Source organism: Rhinoderma darwinii, chromosome 4 (assembly GCF_050947455.1).
Source record: "Rhinoderma darwinii isolate aRhiDar2 chromosome 4, aRhiDar2.hap1, whole genome shotgun sequence".
Classification (NCBI taxonomy): domain Eukaryota; kingdom Metazoa; phylum Chordata; class Amphibia; order Anura; family Rhinodermatidae; genus Rhinoderma; species Rhinoderma darwinii.
In genome coordinates, this window is record NC_134690.1 from 315,373,998 (window position 1) to 315,387,011 (window position 13,014).

The following is a 13,014-nucleotide window of genomic DNA, read 5'->3' on the forward strand; positions in this document are numbered from 1 at the left end:
AATATTTTAATGAAAAAATAGAGCAGCATGCATCCCTATGTTTTCCATCAAAACTTTAGAACCCAATAAAACACATTATAAGTCAATGGGGTCCATCAGGTGCCATTGGTGTCAATTTCGTTGTTCTGCTCCCATGACAGAACAGAACAACAGAATTGGAGAATGCGGATGTGAACGAGGCCTCAGGCCGGGTTCCCACGTAGCATAATTTCCGCAACGGAATTTAATTTACAGTGGCAGCAAAGTGGATTAAATTTTGAAAATCTCATGCCCACACTGTGTAAACAAACCGCAGTGAAAGCGTTAATAAATTGACATGCGGTGTAGAATTTAAATCCGCAGCATGTCAATTTATGCTGCCTTTTCGTTGCTTGCGGGTTTTCCCACATTGAATTCAATGGGCACGCAAAACCCGCAACACATAGCCAAGTGTTGTGACAGTTGCGCATACCTCCCAACCGTCCCGATTCTGGCGGGACAGTCCCGATTTCTCACTGCTGTCCCGCCGGTCTTCAAAATATCTCGCTGCGCGCTGCATCAAAACAGCTGATCGCTGCTGACTACAGCAGCGATCAGAGAAGGCAGGAGTCTTGCGGCGGTGTTCTCACTGGGATCGATGCTGGCCCGGGAGTGGACAAGTCCAGTCACCTGACCTGTCACCTGACCTGTCATCTGACCTCACCGGTCAGGTGACTGGACTGGTCCACTTCCGGGCCGGCATCGACACCAGTGAGAATGCCGCTGAAAGACTCCTGACTTCTTCTGACGGTGAGTGAAAGCAGAGCGGAGAGTGGCAGCAGTAGGGCCGGCTACCTCTACTGCTCTCCGCATAAAGTATAAGGGGCTGTGTGTTGCGCTACCTACAGGGGGCTGTATCTGGCGCTATGTACAAGGAGGCTGTGTTTGGAGCTATCTACAGGGGGGCTGTATCTGGAGCTATCTACAGGGGGCTGTGTGTGGCGCTATCTACAGGGGGCGGTATCTGGCGCTATCTACAGGGGGCTGTATCTGGCGCTATCTACAGGGGGCTGTTTCTGGCGCTATCTACAGGGGGGCTGTATCGGGCGCTATCTACGGGGGGCTGTATCTGGAGCTATGTACAGGGGGGCTGTATCTGGAGCTATCTACAGGGGGACTGTGTGTGGAGCTATCTACAGGTGGGCTGTATCTGGTGCTATCTACAGGGGGACTGTGTGTGGAGCTATCTACAGGTGGGCTGTATCTGGAGCTATCTACAGGGGGGCTGTATCTGACGCTATGTACAGGGGGGCTGTATCTGGCGCTATGTACAGGGGGGCTGTGTCTGGAGCTATCTACAGGGGGGCTGTGTGTGGCACTATCTACAGGGGGGCTGTATCTGGCGCTATCTACAGGGGGGCTGTGTGTGTGTAATGGGGGTACCAGCCTCCTGCACCCTCATGACATGATAGGGGTCGCAGCCCCCTCGCCTCCCACCATCTCCACGAGCCTTAGGTGTCCATTTGTGCTCTCAGCCCCTTCTGGGCCTCGTGTTTTCCCCCGTTTGTGTGACGTCAGGCCGCTTGCAGCAAAGGTTAGACATATGTCTTAGAAACAATGTGTAGAAACCGTAAAGTTAACAATGACCACTGGGGGGCAGTGGAACACAGCAGGAGTGAGAAAACAGACAGGCCATTAGGACAGAAAAAGGGAGGAACAAAAGCACAGATGAAGAGAGAGGGAAGGGGAAATTGGCAGGACCCCAGGAAGAGGAAGGAGGAGGAAAAAAGGGAGGAGACTTGGGCAGGAGAGAGGATGCAGAGCGGAGTGGGGACAAGAAAAAGAGGACTTGCAGTGTGACAGAGAGAGAGCACAGTGACCAGGCTGCCGCCATTTGTAGGAGAAGTATCCTTGGCTCAACGTTCCTAAAAGAGGACTAGCTGGACATTCACTACAGCTCAGCGGTGTCAGGAGACACAAGGGAAAAGACGTCATCTTCATCAACAGAGGAGCAGAAATCGGAGGTAAGGGTGGTATGCCGCGTGGTAGTGAGTAGCTCTCACTCTGACCCGCGGAGGCGCACGCGGTAATATATCCGCCGGACTCACGCCGTAGCCAAAGGGCGAGGGGCATAGCTTCCACCTTTGGGGATTCCGCAGTGTGAGTGGTAGCACCACAGTGATCCGCGGAGACGGCCCATTCCTTCTTGAGACCCGCCGGGCCGGGTCAGTGAGCGCCAGGCGCAGCCACCCAAGGACGAGTGGGACTCCCACGAGGGCGAGGGCCCCAGCTACTGAGAGACTTGACTTGAATACTGCATTGTTTCTATTTGGCCTGTTTGAAATTGTGATTTTTCAGTAAACCGTTGATTAGAAAAGAACTGAGTAGTGTTGTGGTGTCCACGTTTAGTCTTACCTAACATGTGGAGCGATCTACAGGGGGGCTGTATCTGGCACTATCTACAGGGGGGGCTGTGTGTGGAGCGATCTACAGGGGGGCTTTATCTGGCACTATCTACAGGGGGGCTGTGTGTGGAGCGATCTACAGGGGGGCTCTGGTGGATGATTTTTCCATTGAGCGGTAGCAGAGTTACACAACTGGAAAGAAAAAATCCCCATCATGTAACTCTGCTACCTGTCAATTGAAAAGTCATCCACCACAGGGTCTCCCTCTTGACTTTCATTGTTCTCAGCCTTTTGGTTTGTCCTGCAGCTGCTGCCGCCGTGATGAGCAAATGTTATACCCAAGATAGGAAAAGTGACATGAAGACGACATAACCGGATCCATAATGTCTGTGATATCCGGACAGTCCAGAGATCCGCAGTGAGAATTTGCGCGTGTTATTTGCAGAAGGATCTGGCCGTGATTTAATGTGTTGATGCAGGATATTGGGCGTGGTTAGGGGCGTTGCTTAAAATGTCCCTCTTTTCCGAATTCAAAAGTTGGGAGGTATGCAGTTGCGACAGAATCTCAACGATTCTTCTGCAAAAAACACAACTCAGAACAGTTTATACTTACCCAGAACTCCCTGCTTCTTCCTCCAGTCCGGTCTCCTGGGATGACGTTTCATCTCATGTGACCGTTACAGCCAATCACAGGCTGCAGCGGTCACATTGTTTGAAGCATCATCCAAAGCTTTTTGGGAGGAAAATCTCCATGTGTTTGTTGATTTTGGAGAGGAATATCTCGCCGGATTCACACGAGCGTTGCGCATCTCGGACATGAAAAACTGCAGTTTTTCACGTCCGAGATGCATCCGTGCTCTGCGCTGCGGGACACGATGTCATGCATCCCTCATAGATTAGACTCAATGGAGGGATGCGTGAAGTGTGAAAAAATAGGACATGTCCTATTTTCTCACGGACCCTTCACACGGTCCGTTGAAACAACGGCCGTGTGAACGGCCACATTGAATTATATAGGTCCGTGTGACGGCTGTTGTTTCAACGGCCGAAACACGGACGTTTAACACGTTCGTGTAAATAAATCCTAAGGGTATGTACACACGCGTACTAAAAAACGTCTGAAAATACGGAGGTGTTTTTTCGGCCACTCGAGTTTTTCGCTGTGTTTTTTTACGGCCGTTTTTGAAAAACGGCTCCAAAAACGGCTCAAGAAGTGACATGCACTTCTTTTTCGCTGGCGTTTTTTTCAAAACGGCCGTGTAAAAAAACGGGCCGTCGGAATAGAACGCCATTTTGCCCATTGAAATCAATGGGCAGATGTTTGGAGGCATTCTGCTTACGATTTTTTGGGCCGTTTTTCGTCCGTTTACGGCCCCGAAAAACGGCCGAAAATAAGCCGTGTGAACATATCCTAATACTGAGTGTGTGATATACTGTAGGAGAAATGTGTCCATGTGTATGCTGATTCTAAGAGGAATGCCTCTAACTCTGAGTGTGTAACACATACCTCCCAACTTTTGAATCCGGAAAAGAGGGACATTTTAAGCCACGCCCACTAACCACGCCCAATATCCCGCATCAACACATCATATCACGGCCAGATCCTTCTGCAAATAACACGCACACGTTCTCACTGCAGATCTCTAGACTGTCTGGATATCACAGATATTATGGATCCGGTTATGTCGTCTTTATGTTACTTTTCCTAACTTGGGTATAACATTTTCTCATCACGGCAGGAGCAGCTGCAGGACAAACCAAAAGGCTGAGAACAATGAAAGTCAAGAGGGAGACCCTGTGGTGGATGACTTTTCAATTGACAGGTAGCAGAGTTACATGATGGGGATTTTTTTTCCAGTTGTGTAACTCTGCTACCGCTCAATGGAAAAATCATCCACCAGAGCCCCCCTGTAGATAGCTCCAGATACAGCCCCCCTGTACATAGCGCCAGACACAGCTCCCCTGTAGATAGCTCCACACACAGCCCCCCTGAATATAGCTCCACACACAGCCCCACTGTAAATAGCTCCACACACATCCCACTGTAGATAGTTCCACACACAGCCCCCCTGTACATTGCGCCAGACACAGCCCCCCTGTAGATAGCTCCACACACAGCCCCCTGTAGATAGCTCCACACACAGCCCCCTGTAGATAGCTCCACACTCAGCCCCCCTGTAGATAGCTCCACACACAGCCCCCCCTGTAGATAGCTCCACACACAGCCCCCCCTGTAGATAGCTCCACACACAGCCCCCCCTGTAGATAGCTCCACACACATCCCCCTGTAGATAGCTCCACACACAGCCCCCTGTAGATAGCTCCACACACATCCCCCTGTAGATAGCTCCACAAACAGCCCCCTGTAGAAAGTGCCAGACACAGCCCCCCTGTAGATAGCTCCACACGCAGCCCCCCTGTAGATAGTTCCACACACAGCTCCCCTTGTAGATAGCTCCACACACAGCCCCCCTGTAAGCAGCTCCACACACTGCCCCCCTGTAGATAGCTCCACACAGAGCCCCCCTGTAAATAGCTCCACACACAGCCCCCTGTAGATAGCTCCACACACATCCCCCTGTAGATAGTGCCAGACACAGCCCCATGTAGATAGCGCCAGACACAGCCCCCCTTTAGATAGCTCCACACACAGCCCCCTGTAGATAGCGTCAGATACAGCCCCCTGTAGATAGCGTCATACACAGCCCCCCTGTAGATAGCGCCACACACAGCCCCCTGTAGATAGCTCCAGACACAGCCCCCCTGTACATAACTCCACACACAGCCCCCAGTACATAGCGTCAGATACAGCCCCCTGTAGATAGTGCCACACACAGCCCCCCTGTAGATAGCGCCAGACACAGCCCCCCTGTAGATAGCGTCAGATACAGCCCCCTGTAGATAGCTCCACACACAGCCCCCTGTACATAGCGCCAGATACAGCACCCCTATAGATAGCTACACACACAGCACCCCCGTAGATAGCTCCACACACAGCCCCCTGTAGATAGCTCCACACACAGCACCCCTGTAGATAGCTCCACACACAGTCCCCCTGTAGATGCCACATTGCCGCCAGAGCGTAGAGCGGTAGAGGTAGGCTTTATTCACACGACAGGGTCCGAGTGTGGGCCGATAAAAACTGCCGTTTTTCCCGGCCGTTTTGCATCTGTTCCGATTCTGTTCCGAGCCGTGTTGCCGTTTTTTAACGTCCGATTTTGATCTGTTTTGCATCCGTTTTTTTTCCCTGTCCGTTTTAAAACACGGCCGTCACCCGGGACACATTCCGGTGATGGCCGTGTTGGGAGCAGGGCGGCCGGGTAAACGGCCGAAAATAGGGCATGTCCCATTTTTGACGGCCAGGTTTCCCGGGCCGTGAAAAAATCTAAATTAAATATAGGAATAATTGCACAGTTGGTGGGAGTAGATCCTTTGCTTTGAATATACAAATCCTCGTGTTTGAATATAACGTACAAGTAACAATTTATATGTATACATTTTTTTATAACCTCAGTGTAATGGTGGGGGTAAGGAAACAGACAAGTGAGCCCTAATCTACCCGCCACTCAGTCCCTGCCTACTTGCAACGACCCGACCTAGGCGACGGGGTACAACTGGGCGACGGTCCCTACGCTCAATAAGTGCACGACAGACAAACAGACAAGGGTACACAGAAGCAAGGGAAAAGGGGCAGTTGCCCACGGCAACACCGTGAGCAACAAGAGTGGTGAACGAGCTGAGTCAAACCAGGAGTGTACGAGGTACCAAACACAGAGCAGGAGAGTAGTGAACAAGCCGAGTCAAACCAGAAGTGTACCAGGTACCAAACGCAGAGCAGGAGAGTAGTCAGTAAGCCAGGGTCAATATGAAGCAGGGTCAAATGGTACAAGAAGCTGCAGCAGGGCCAGGAAACAAAACGAGAAGAATCACAAGCAAGGAGGAACAGGAAAGGCAGGTATAAATAGACAGAGGGCGGGAGCTAGCTCCGTCTGGCCAGGCTGTGATAGGCTCTCCCACTCCTAAGCCTGCCATCCTGAGAGGTGGAAGTGGAGTCAGTCTTACAGACATAGAAGCAGGTGCAGACTGATTACCTATGGGCGTGGATACAGAAGCTGTGCCTGGCAGATCCTTAACAGTACCCCCCCTTTTATGAGGGGCCACCGGACCCTTTCTAGATGGACCTGGTTTATTGGGGAAACGAAGGTGGAACCTCCTGACCAATACCCCAGCGTGAACATCCCGGGCGGGTACCCAAGTCCTCTCCTCAGACCCGTATCCTCTCCAATGGACCAGGTACTGGAGGGAGCCTTGGACCATCTTGCTGTCCACAATCTTGGCCACCTCGAATTCTACCCCCTCAGGGGTGAGAACGGGGACAGGAGGTTTCCTCGAGGGAGCCAAGGACGGGGAGCAGCGTTTAAGGAGGGAGGCATGAAACACGTCGTGTACTCGAAAAGATGGGGGCAACTCCAGTCGGAAGGAGACAGGATTGAGGACTTCAATGACCTTGTACGGCCCTATAAACCGGGGAGCAAACTTCTTGGACGGGACTTTAAGGCGCAAGTTCTTTGACGATAGCCACACCAGATCCCTGACCATAAACAAGGGGTTAGCAGAACGTCTTCTATCTGCCTGAGTTTTTTGTATGCTCTGGGACGCCTCTAGATTCTTCTGAACCTGGGCCCAGACTGTGCACAGTTCCCGATTAACGACCTCTACCTCGGGATTGTTGGAACTACCAGGTGAAACGGAGGAGAACCGTGGATTAAACCCAAAATTACAGAAAAAGGGGGAGACCCCTGATGAGTTACTGACCCGGTTATTAAGGGAAAATTCGGCGAGGGGAATGAATGAGACCGAATCATATTGACAGTCAGAGATAAAACACCTTAAATATTGTTCTAGAGACTGATTAGTCCTCTCGGTTTGGCCATTAGTTTCAGGATGGAAGGCAGAGGAGAAGGACAGATCAATCTCCAACTTTTTACAGAAGGCTCTCCAAAACAAAGAAACAAATTGTACCCCTCTGTCAGAAACAATATACAGGGACCCCATGGAGACGCAGGATGTGTTTGACAAACAAGGTAGCTAACGTCTTAGCATTGGGTAGTTTTTTGAGGGGCACAAAGTGGCACATCTTACTGAAGCGGTCAACTACAACCCACACCACCGACTTGCCTTGAGATGGAGGCAAATCGGTGATAAAATCCATGGAGATATGGGTCCAAGGTCTCTGGGGAATGGGCAAAGAACGTAGTAAGCCCGCTGGTCGGGACCTGGGAGTCTTGGACCTAGCACAAACCTCACAAGCGGCGACGCAGGCCTTAACGTCTTTAGGCAACCCAGGCCACCAATAGTTTCTGGCAATGAGGTGCTTGGTACCCAGGATGCCTGGATGACCAGATAGTGCGGAGTCATGATTTTCCCTAAGTACCCTTAGCCGGAATTGCAGGGGAACAAACAGCTTGTTCTCAGGAAGGTTCCCGGGAGCTGAACCTTGATCAGCAGCAATTTCAGAGACTAAATCAGAATCAATAGAGGAAATGATTATACCGGAGTTAAGGATCTGCCAGGCACAGCTTCTGTATCCACGCCCATAGGTAATCAGTCTGCACCTGCTTCTATGTCTGTGAGACTGACTCCATCTTCCACCACTCAGGATGGCAGGCTTAGGAGTGGGAGAGCCTATCACAGCCTGGCCAGACGGAGCTAGCTCCCGCCCTCCGTCTATTTATACCTGCCTTTCCTGTTCCTCCTTGCTTGTGATTCTTCTCTGTTGGTTTCCTGGCCCTGCTGCAGCTTCTTGAACTACTTGTCCCTGCTTCGTATTGAACCTGGCTTACTGACTACTCTTCTGCTCTGCGTTTGGTACCTCGTACACTCCTGGTTTGACTCGGCTTGTTCACTACTCTCCTGCTCTGCGTTTGGCTCCTCGTACTCTCCAGGTTTGACTCGGCTCGTTTACTACTCTTGTTGCTCACGGTGTTGCCGTGGGCAACTGCCCCGTTTCCCTTTGTTCTGTGTTTCCTTTTCTGGTTGTCTGTCGTGCACTTACTGAGTGTAGGGACCGTCGCCCAGTTGTACCCCGTCGCCTAGGGCGGGTCGTTGCAAGTAGGCAGGGACTGAGTGGCGGGTAGATTAGGGCTCACTTGTCTGTTTCCCTATCCCTGTCATTACATAATCACAAGCCCATATACCTACTCTACCCTGGTCCCTCACACCACTATGGACCCCCTTGAGACCCTGGTTCAGCAAATGCAGGGTCTCTCCCTACTGGTCCAGGCCCTGGCTCAGAGGGTCAACCAGCCTGATGCTACCATGGTAGTGCCCCTCACCTCACCTCTTGAACCCCACCTCAAGTTGCCTGACCGGTTCTCAGGGGACCGGAAGACTTTTCTCTCCTTTCGGGAGAGTTGTAGGCTCTATTTTCGTTTAAAGACCCACTCCTCAGGTTCTGAGAGCCAGCGGGTGGGTATAATTATGTTCCGGCTCCAGGAAGGGCCCCAAGAATGGGCCTTCTCCTTGGCTCCTAACGCCCCTGAACTTTCCTCCGTTGATCTTTTCTTTTCTGCTCTCGGACTCATTTATGATGAGACTGACAGGACTGCTTTTGCCGAGAGTCAGCTGGTGATCTTACGTCAGGGTAAGAGACCTGTTGAGGAGTATTGCTCTGACTTTAGGAAGTGGTGCGTAGCTTCTCGGTGGAATGACCCTGCCTTAAGGTGCCAGTTTAGGTTGGGTCTGTCGAGCGCCCTGAAAGACCTGCTAGTTAGCTATCCCTCTTCTGACTCCCTAGACCAGGTTATGGCTTTAGCGGTACGACTTGACCGACGTCTCAGGGAACGTCAACGTGAACGTTTATGTGTTTTCTCCTCTGACTCCCCCATGATGCCTCCCGAGGTTCCGTTGCTTCGTTCTTCCACGGAAGACTCAGAGGTACCTATGCAACTCGGGGCCTCCGTGTCCCCCCAACAACGTAGAGAGTTCCGCAGGAAGAATGGTCTCTGCTTCTATTGTGGGGATGACAAGCATCAAGTGAACACCTGTCCTAGGCATAAGAATAAGCAGCCGGAAAACTTCCGCGCCTAAGTGATCATCGGGGAGGTCACTTGGGCGCACAGGTATATCCCGTAAATATGAAACGTAATAAAATCTTGCTTCCCTTTCAGGTCTCTTTTGGTGGTAGGTCTGCTACCTGCAGTGCCTTCGTGGATTCAGGGTCGTCTGCTAATATCATGTCTGTGGAATTTGCTATGTCTCTAGCTATGCCTTTGATTGATTTGCCTAAACCTGTCCCGGTAGTGGGTATCGACTCCACTCCTCTTGCTAATGGTTATTTTACACAGCATACCCCTGTTTTTGAACTCCTTGTTGGCTCCATGCATTTGGAGCAGTGCTCTGTACTGTTGATGCAGGGATTATCATCCGATTTGGTTTTAGGCCTTCCCTGGTTGCAGTTGCATAATCCCACGTTTGACTGGAATACTGGGGATCTTACCAAATGGGGTAATGAATGCTTGACGTCATGTTTTTCTGTTAATTCTATTTCTCCCCCTGAGGAGGTGAACATGCTACCTGAGTTTGTTCAGGACTTCGCTGATGTTTTCTCTAAGGAGGCCTCCAAAGTGTTACCTCCTCATAGAGAATACGATTGCGCTATCGAATTGGTACCAGGAGCTAAGCTTCCTAAGGGTAGGATATTTAATCTTTCTTGTCCCGAACGTGAAGTCATGAGAGAGTATATCCAGGAATGCCTGGCCAAGGGTTACATTCGCCCCTCTACTTCTCCGGTAGGTGCTGGCTTCTTCTTCGTAGGGAAGAAGGATGGTGGTCTTAGGCCATGCATTGACTACCGTAACTTGAATAAGGTCACTGTAAGGAACCAGTATCCCCTTCCTTTGATTCCTGATCTCTTTAATCAGGTTCAGGGGGCCCAATGGTTCTCTAAGTTTGATCTACGGGGGGCGTATAACCTTATCCGCATCAAAGAGGGGGATGAGTGGAAGACTGCGTTTAATACGCCAGAAGGTCATTTCGAATACCTCGTCATGCCCTTTGGGTTGTGTAATGCTCCTGCTGTCTTCCAGAATTTCATAAATGAAATTTTAAGGGATTACCTGGGGGTTTTTCTTGTAGTGTACCTTGATGACATACTGGTGTTTTCCAAGGACCTGTCCTCCCACATTGAGCATGTCAGGAAGGTGCTCCAGGTCCTTCGGGAAAACAAACTGTTTGCGAAAACCGAAAAATGTGTGTTTGGGGTACAGGAGATACCATTTTTGGGTCAAATCCTCACTCCTCATGAATTCCGCATGGACCCCGCCAAGGTCCAGGCTGTGGCGGAATGGGTCCAACCTGCCTCCCTGAAGGCGTTACAGTGCTTCTTGGGGTTCGCTAATTATTACAGGAGATTTATTGCTAACTTCTCGGTCATCGCTAAGCCTCTTACGGACCTCACTCGCAAGGGTGCTGATCTCCTCCACTGGCCTCCTGAGGCTGTCCAGGCTTTTGAGGCCCTTAAGAAGTGCTTTATCTCGGCCCCGGTGTTGGTTCAGCCCAACCAAATGGAGCCATTTATCGTGGAGGTTGACGCGTCAGAGGTGGGAGTGGGGGCTGTCTTGTCCCAGGGTACCAGGTCCCTCACCCATCTCCGTCCCTGTGCCTACTTCTCCAGGAAGTTTTCGCCCACTGAGAGTAACTATGATATTGGCAACCGCGAACTCTTAGCCATTAAATGGGCATTTGAAGAGTGGCGCCACTTCCTGGAGGGGGCTAGGCACCAGGTTACGGTCCTTACCGACCACAAGAATCAGGTTTTCCTAGAATCTGCCCGGAGGCTAAACCCGAGACAAGCTCGATGGGCGTTATTTTTTACCAGATTCAACTTTTTGGTCACCTATAGGGCTGGGTCTAAAAATATTAAGGCTGATGCACTGTCGCGTAGCTTCATGGCCAGCCCTCCTTCGGAGGAAGATCCTGCTTCTGTTTTGCCTCCAGGTATAATCATTTCCTCTATTGATTCGGATTTAGTCTCTGAAATTGCAGCTGATCAAGGTTCAGCTCCCGGGAACCTTCCTGAGAACAAGCTGTTTGCTCCCCTGCAATTCCGGCTAAGGGTACTTAGGGAAAATCATGACTCTGCACTATCTGGCCATCCGGGCATCCTGGGTACCAAGCACCTCATTGCCAGAAACTATTGGTGGCCTGGGTTGCTCAAAGACGTTAAGGCCTACGTCGCCGCTTGTGAAGTTTGTGCTAGGTCCAAGACTCCCAGGTCCCGACCAGCGGGCTTACTATGTTCTTTGCCCGTTCCCCAGAGACATTGGACCCATATCTCCATGGATTTCATCACCGATTTGCCTCCATCTCAAGGCAAGTCGGTGGTGTGGGTTGTAGTAGACCGCTTCAGTAAGATGTGCCACTTTGTGCCCCTCAAGAAACTACCCAATGCTAAGACGTTAGCTACCTTGTTTGTCAAACACATCCTGCGTCTCCATGGGCTCCCTGTCAATATTGTTTCTGACAGAGGGGTACAATTTGTTTCATTGTTTTGGAGAGCCTTCTGTAAAAAGTTGGAGATTGATCCATCCTGAAACTAATGGCCAAACTGAGAGGACTAATCAGTCTCTAGAACAATATTTAAGGTGTTTTATCTCTGACTGTCAATATGATTGGGTCTCATTCATTCCCCTCGCCAAATTTTCCCTTAATAACCGGGTCAGTAACTCGTCAGGGGTCTCCCCCTTTTTCTGTAATTTTGGGTTTAATCCACGGTTCTCCTTCGTTTCACCTGGTAGTTCCAACAATCCCGAGGTAGATGTCGTTCATCGGGAACTGTGCACAGTCTGGGCCCAGGTTCAGAAGAACCTAGAGGAGTCCCAGAGCATACAAAAGACTCAGGCAGATAGAAGACGTTCTGCTAACCCCTTGTTTGTGGTCGGGGATCTGGTGTGGCTATCGTCAAAAAATTTGCGCCTTAAAGTCCCCTGTCCAAGAAGTTTGCTCCCCGGTTTATAGGGCCATACAAGGTCATTGAAGTCCTTAACCCTGTCTCCTTCCGACTGGAGTTGCCCCCGTCTTTTCGAGTACACAACGTCTTTCATGCCTCCCTCCTTAAACGCTGCTCCCCGTCCTTGGCTCCCTCGAGGAAACCTCCTGTCCCCGTTCTCACCCCTGAGGGGGTAGAATTCGAGGTGGCCAAGATTGTGGACAGCAGGATGGTCCAAGGCTCCCTCCAGTACCTGGTCCATTGGAGGGGATACGGGCCTGAGGAGTGGACTTAGGTACCCGCCCGGGATGTTCACGCTGGGGTATTGCTCAGGAGGTTCCACCTTCGTTTCAACAAGAAACCAGGTCCACCTAGAAAGGGTCCGGTGGCCCCTCATAAAAGGGGCGGTACTGTAAAGGATCTGCCAGACACAACTTCTGTGTCGTCGCTCATAGGTAATCAGTCTACACCTGCTTCTATGTCTGTGAGACTGACTCCATCTTCCACCACCCAGGATGGCAGGCTTGGGAGTGGGAGAGCCTATCACAGCCTGGCCAGACGGAGCTAGCTCCCGCCCTCTGTCTATTTATACCTGCCTTTCCTGTTCCTCCTTTGCTTGTGATTCTTCTCTGTTGGCAGCTTGTTGTACTACTTATCCTCTGC